This window comes from Rutilus rutilus, assembly GCF_951802725.1.
Source record: "Rutilus rutilus genome assembly, chromosome: 2".
NCBI lineage: Eukaryota > Metazoa > Chordata > Actinopteri > Cypriniformes > Leuciscidae > Rutilus > Rutilus rutilus.
This window is the reverse complement of record NC_140210.1, coordinates 37320749-37328169: the sequence shown is the minus strand read 5'-3', so window position 1 is coordinate 37328169 and position 7421 is coordinate 37320749.

The following is a 7421-nucleotide window of genomic DNA, read 5'->3' as shown; positions in this document are numbered from 1 at the left end:
ACCTATTATTAGTCCCATGTCCAATTCTCTAGGTTACCATAAAAAAAATAATCCAGATCATATTTTGAAAAATAAGTGTTACAGACAAAGATTGTCCTCCTCCTTCAGTTTTGAGTGAAGACTAAACCAGTCAGGTCGTTCCTTCCAGTTAAAGTGGAAGCAATTCATGCTATTTCTGGGTTGCATTTTTTTACTCACTCCTGTAACAGGTGGAACAGCACATAGCACATTTATTTGAAATGTCAAGCCCATTTCTGAATTCATACACCTTAAACCTGAATTTCAGCTTAGCACTGATTATAGCTCAGAATTCTTGGTTACTGCCTTAGGGACAATAAGCTGATGTCAATCCATGGCTGACTTTTTTCGATCTTACTCTGCTTTTGAGGATAGATTTAATATATTGTGTCTAACAAAGAACAATACTGTTTGAAGAAAACTTATGTGGTAGAAATCCCCCTACTCACCTGTGGCCTGACTTAAGTTTACCTCCAGTCGACACCCAAGCCTCTACAGTTGACACTTAATAATATTTATACTCTTAACACTGCATCTACAGTCGACAACTGGCTTTGAGTCAGTCGACGTCTCTACCTTTTTGAACACTATCACATGGGAATATGGCCTTTAGTGTTCCACTAACCTGCTCCAATAAAACACTACAAGATCTCTAGTGTCTAGCCTGCTGCCCAGCAATAATCAAACAGACTCCAGACAATGCCTTTGAGTATGCTTTATGATTAATTAAAAAAATCCTTCACAGTTAATTGGTAGATTTTCTCTTTGCTAACCAGTGACCATATCAGCTGCAAAATATGCAAAACCTGTTTTTGAAGACTCTAAAAAGACTAACTGAAGGAGTATGGAAAGAATGTTATGTCTGTTTTACAGTCTACATAGTCATTTAAAATTTATAAAATATCAACACAACCCATAATAATATCAGATCAGATAGAGCAGTTGTGAATTTTGCCCTGATATGCAAATAGCTATAATAATTTGCTTATATTAGCTTGAGTTAATTAGAATAAATGCATTTGTGTTTTGAATGAGAGCATGGTTAAATCGCAAGGATATTTAATGTTTGTGGAAACCTTCAACCAAAGTAACAGAAGTGATGATGTTTAGACAGAATCAATTGTGAAAGCAAGTCAGTGCATTTTATAAGGTATTTTTGTTATGTGGAAAGAACATTCTTGTTAAGAGAGTATATCATTCATAGTTCCATTTAAAATAAAGACTATAGCCATGTGAAAACAGTCTGTTGAACTTCTGCTGTTTTCTAATGTGCATGTCTGCAATTTCAGTCAGGACCACTTCGCCAAGTATATACATAATTTAAATGTAGACAGACTTTTTTTTTTTTTCCTTTGGCTATATTAATTTTATGGCCCTTGACTTGTTTCCTGCGAGATTACATAGTCGATGTCATCTTAAATAAAACAAGGCAAACAAATAAAGAAACAAAGAAGTTGCGTGGGAAGTGGCGTAAATGCCATTTTTTTAATGCATGGGGCAGCAAAAATGTACTAAACAGTTATGACTATTGCAGAATACAATACTTGGAAGTTGATTCTGACTTACAGAATCAGAAATACACAAAATAATTTTTCATCTAAACATAACTTTAATGTTGCATTTACCTGTCTCTGTCTCTTTTAGGTACCCTTGGTAAATATGATCAAAGAAGGCAGTGAAAATAAATCTGCATTGTTTATCCATTTAATCTTTCATTACAAATTTTCACAAAAATGAACTAACTAATCTCTGCAATTCTCCATCTGTGATCCTTGAAGAGTCTTTGACCACTCAAACTCTCCTCCCCATACATTAGGAAGTCGATATAGACACATGTCCTCTTCCAGGCTGATTTCTTAACCTCTTTTGTTGGAACTTCTTAATTTTTGCCCTGATGGTGGAAATGCTTTACCTATTTTCTTGACTGCCACTTTCTATTTTGTGAAGGTCAACAATCTTTTGCTGCACATCAGAACTACATTGTTTGGTTTTACTCATTCTGATGAATGATTAAAGGAATTTGGCCTTTGTGTTTCCTCATATTTATATCATGTGAAACAAGAAGTTGGTAAAGGTTAAATAAATATGAATAGGAATATACTTCAGAGATTTTTTACTCATAAGAATTTCTGGGGTTCCAATAATTGTGGCCAACATGCATTGGAGAAAAACATTTATTTCACAATGTGAGTTTCCCCCAATTATTTTACTTCAATGGAAGGTTAGAATTTTGGGATTTTTTTAAATAAAGATTAATCGAATGGATAAACAATGCAGATTTATTTTCACAGCTGCCTTTGCTCATATTTACCAAGGGTGCCAATATTAGTGGAGGACACTGTACGGTACAATGAGTGTTTGCATGTGAGTCACCTTTATTTTTTATTGTGCTTTATACAATACAGATTGCTTCAAAGCAGCTTCACAATAATAAATGGGAAAATAAAAGAATAAATGATGGAAATTTCATCAAATAATATGAGACCAATTCAAATTCTGCTGTAAAGCAGCTTTAAAAGACAAAATAGTCATTATTCAGAACTAATTACTGGTAGTCCAAACTGATTATCAAACACAAATGGCAAGACTATATTATAGTCCCTTTTTGAAGTCTTTATAATATATTACAAAGAAAGTAATAATAGAATAATAATAGAAAGTTCAAAAGAACAACATTTATTTGAAATAGAAAGCTTTTGTAAAATTATAAATGTCTTTACTCTCACTTTTGATCAATTGAATGAGTCCTTGCTAAATAAAAGTATTAATTTCTTTAATTTCTAAAAAAAAAAAAAATAATAAATATAGCTGCGAGCAGCGATTGCGGGCCCAAGCCGGTGGCACCGCCACCCTGGTGCCTTTAGTTACACTAAAGCCACCGGGGTGGCGGTGTCACCGGCTTGGGCCCTCCATCGCTGCTCGCAGCTATATATATATATATATATATATATATATAATAAATGTAACAAAAAAATATATAAACCACTTAAGAGGAGTGGGTAAAAATACAGAGGCTGATTTTACAAAGAAATCCACATCCAAACCAAAATATCTGACTTCCTGTTGGTCAGAGCTAATGACTGTATATGAGAAAGTTGTCCGGCTCGATGAGACCAATATACGTACTGATTTTTGTGACTGTACATAAAATTAACCCCTTCACTTTTGTCAAAAGCATTTAGAAAGTGACACACTTCCTGCTGCCAGTTGGTGGCGCTATAACTTTGACTCACAATAGTTACATACATGTGATCGGCCTCCTACCACGAACACACTGCTGAAGTTTCATCAAGATCAGTTAATGTATGCAGAAGTTATAACACCGTTCGAGATATCAACAATCCATCCGCAGTTTAGCATCCTCAATGTCTTGACTTCATGCTGACCGAGTTTGGAGGCGAGTGGATGAATTCTCTAGGAGGAGTACATCAAATTCCACAGCATGCGTTTTTTAAACAACCCACAATAGCCGACTTCCTGTTGGGCGTAGCTAATAACTTAGAGTGCGGAAGTTGTTCGGCCTGATGAGATCTATACTGTATGTGTACTGAGTTTCATATTATTACATGCAAGCGTGTTTGATTTATGGACCAAGTTTTCAAACCCCATTCCAGGGGGCGCTGTCAAGCCCCCCTGCCACGCCCGGGTACCAGCTTCAGCCCGGCCCTGATGGCCGCAGGTTCTGACATGTGTGCAAAAAAAAAGAGTTTTTGAGCATGTTAAGGGCCCCAAAAGTGGCAAAAAGGCAAAAAAAAAAAATAATGAAGAAAAACAAATAAATAAATAATCCTTACGGAAACAACAATCCTTTCAGGGCTTGGGCCCTAATAATAATAATAATAATAATAATAATATATATATATATATATATATATATATATATATATATACTGTATATATATATATTACTGATCCCAAACTTTTGAACAATAGTGTTTAATGTTACAAAATCTTTCTATTTCAGATCAATGCTGTTCTTTTGAACTTTCTATTCATCAAAGAATCCTGAAAAAATATACATTCCTGTTTTCAACATTGATAATAATAATAATAGTAATAATAAATGTTTCTTGTGCACCAGATCATCATATTAGAATGATTTCTGAAGGATCATGTGACACTGAAGACTGGAATAATGATGCTGAAAATTCAGCTTTGATCACAGGAATAAATTACATTTTAAAATATATTCAAATAGAAAACGTTTCGGTTACTGATGTAACCCTCGTTCCCTGAAGGAGGGAACGGGGGACGTAACGTCGACGTGACGATGTAATTGGTATCACTTAAGGGAGCCCTATCAACTTAGAGTGTCTACAGAACGAGCCAATGAACGTTGGCGTGCGTGAATCGCGTCACGCGCCCCGCCCCGCAGGTATAAACAGGAAGTGGGCGCACGCACACATTGTTTTTCGCTGTGGAGCCAAGATTGTGGCGGCCATGCAGCGATGGTCAGCAACGGTGGCGACGGGACGTTAAGTCTCCCGTTCCCTCCTTCAGGGAATGAGGGTTACATCAGTAACCGTGATGCTCCCTTTCAGTCGCTCACGTTCAACGTAACGTCAACGTGACAACGTAATTGGGATCCCTTGGAAAATGGCACGGTTGCTGCCACATCCAGCGCCTTACGCAAGACTCTCAGACCCCCAATTGGCTGGGGCGGAAGACCTTCGTAGAGGGAGTTCAACTGCTGTTCCGTTATACCCCACACAGTGGAACTCTTTGGATAACACTGGGAAAGCATGCCTTCGCAGGGAGAAGGACCCTGCGGAGCCACATCCTGCCCGAAGGGAGGTACCATGTGGAGAATACACATATGGACTGGCCGAAGGGGCAGTGCAACATATGGAATGTCACTGGGGTGGCTCCAGCCCGAAGGGGGAGGCTACACCGGACAGTGACGGTAGAGCAGACTCTGCCGAGGGAAAGACACAGGCTCACTGCAGGGAGCTGGTCGTGGAAGAATACGCATATGGGATCGCCGCAGGGATCACACATATGGAACCCAGCCTAGCACAAGTTACACAAGCATACGAGCACTAGGCCTGGAGTCAGATGCTCCGCAACGTCCGACTGCCGGAGTGGTGCGGAGGAACTCACAGGGTTCTCGTGGGGAACTCGACTGGAGCAAAAAGCGCACGTATCCTTTCCGAGGAAGGGAGTGGCGCAGCAAGCCGACACTAGAGCGGGAACTTCTGTGTTACCGGCTAGTTGAATTGAGCACACAGGAAGAAACCGGAGCCTCCGCGTCCCGTCCAGGGACCAGACATAGAGTTTCCAGAGGTCTGGACGCGGGTGCCATAGGGTGCCCCATCTCTGACCACCCTCGTTCATGTCCATGAGCGCTTGGGCCTGGTAGACCTGCAAGAGCGCCATGGCATGGAGGGCGGAAGCAGCCTGTCCACAGGCCTTGTAAGCCCTCGCCGTTAGACCGGACAAAAACTTACAGGCCTTGGACGGGAGGCGTGGATTACCCCGCCAAGAGGAGGCGGATGCTGGACACAACTGCATCGCAATAGCCCGATCCACTGGGGGGGATATCCACATACCCCTTAGCTGCCCCGCCATCGAGGGTGGTGAGGGGAGAGGAGCCACTAGGATGGCTTCTGGCACTATACGGTGCCGTCCACGTCCGAGAAAGCTCCTCATGCATCTCCGGAAAGAAAGGTACCGGGGCGGCGCACTGAGAACCAGCGCGGCCCGCCCCGAGAAACCAATCGCCCAACTGAGAAGGTTCGGGACGTGTTGGAGGGTTCCACGCAAGCCCGACCTTCTCGGCGGCCCGGCAAAGCATAGCCGCCCATTCTGGATCGGTCTCGGGCAACGCTACACGCCCGAGGGGGGTAACGCAGCTGAGTCTTCATCTCCAGAGGACTGAAGCTCCCCCTCCGATGCTGCGATCGACATCTGGTCATCAGCTGGAGCCCCAAAGGAAACGGTTGGTCGTCCAGGAGAAGGACCAAGACGTTCACTAAGGGGCTCCAATGACAGCGCTTGTGAGGCGTGAGGGGCCCGCGGAGGTTGTCTCGGCGGGGAAGCCCTCACGGTAATCCTCAGATCACCCTGGTCATGCACAGAAGTAGGTCTATTCTGCGGGTGCAGAATAGATGCTAGATCGGGGCATAGGCGAGGGGACTGCACCTCTCTCTAGGAAGGCGAGTCTTGATCTCAGCACTGTGATAGTCATATTCCCGCAATGGGAACATGAACTATTCACAAAAGCTGCCTCAGCGTGTTGAATGCCCAAACACGAGAGGCAACTACTGTGGCCATCTGCTGGCGCCAGGGAACGACGGCATCTAGAAATGCACAAGCTGAATGACATCTTGAAAAAGATGCAGGGTCACGCTTGTGTTGCTCTTTTAGTGAAAACAATTTTTTTTAAATAACTCTCTCAGTGCTGAGGCACCCAGGGGTAGCCGCGGTGTGAATAAACACACAGGAGTAAACGCCCACCGAACCGACACACACACACACAGAACTGTAGTGAACGCGTCTGAACGAACAAAGCGTTGTTGTCTTTGGAGCTCCATCGATTTGATTTATAATTCTTGATTTTACTCTTTAAACTTTCTTACAACAAACATTTTCTACTTTACCTCACTGAGAGGCACTACTGACCCTCAACCCTCATAGTTACAACGCGGACTGTTGAGCCGACGCGTCTCAAGCCTATTAGTGATCCAACGCTGGATACTCCTATAGGTTACGTCCGTGGATCACGGCTGAACGCGTCTTCTCAACACTCACTTACAAACATTTTTCGCCTATCGTGCGTCTACTCTACACCCGGGCCGTACCACTAAAAAGACGGATTATATCTAAAACTTCAATCATAAATTACAACGCGGACTGTTGAGCAGACGCGTCTCAAGCCTATTAGTGATCCAACGCTGGATACTCCTATAGGTTACGTCCGTGGATCACGGCTGAATGCGTCTTCTCAACACTCACTTACAAACATTGTTCGCCTATCGTGCGTCTACTCTACACCCGTACCACTAAAAAGACGGATTATATCTAAGACTTCAATCATTAATTAGTATTAATATTGATAGCATCACTAGTAGCGTCGTTGCTAACTTACTGTCCATCTGTTAAAATGGCGAATATATCAGATGTAAGTAGTCTACCTTTTGGTGCAGGTGAGGACACATTTGAGCTGCACGCGGTGCAGTCTGAGCTGGAAGCTGTTGAGAAACAGATCCACGACCTTTTAGTGAGACAAGCCGAGCTGCTAGACCGCCGTTTAGCTCTTGAAACATCACACGCCGATGCACACAAATCAGAGATTAACGTTACTAACCCGCTGACTCCGACCTCGTCTACTCCGTGCGTTTCTCAACATCGATCCCGAGCGCCGAGTTCGCGATCAGCCATGGTCTCGTTCACTCCGGCTCCAA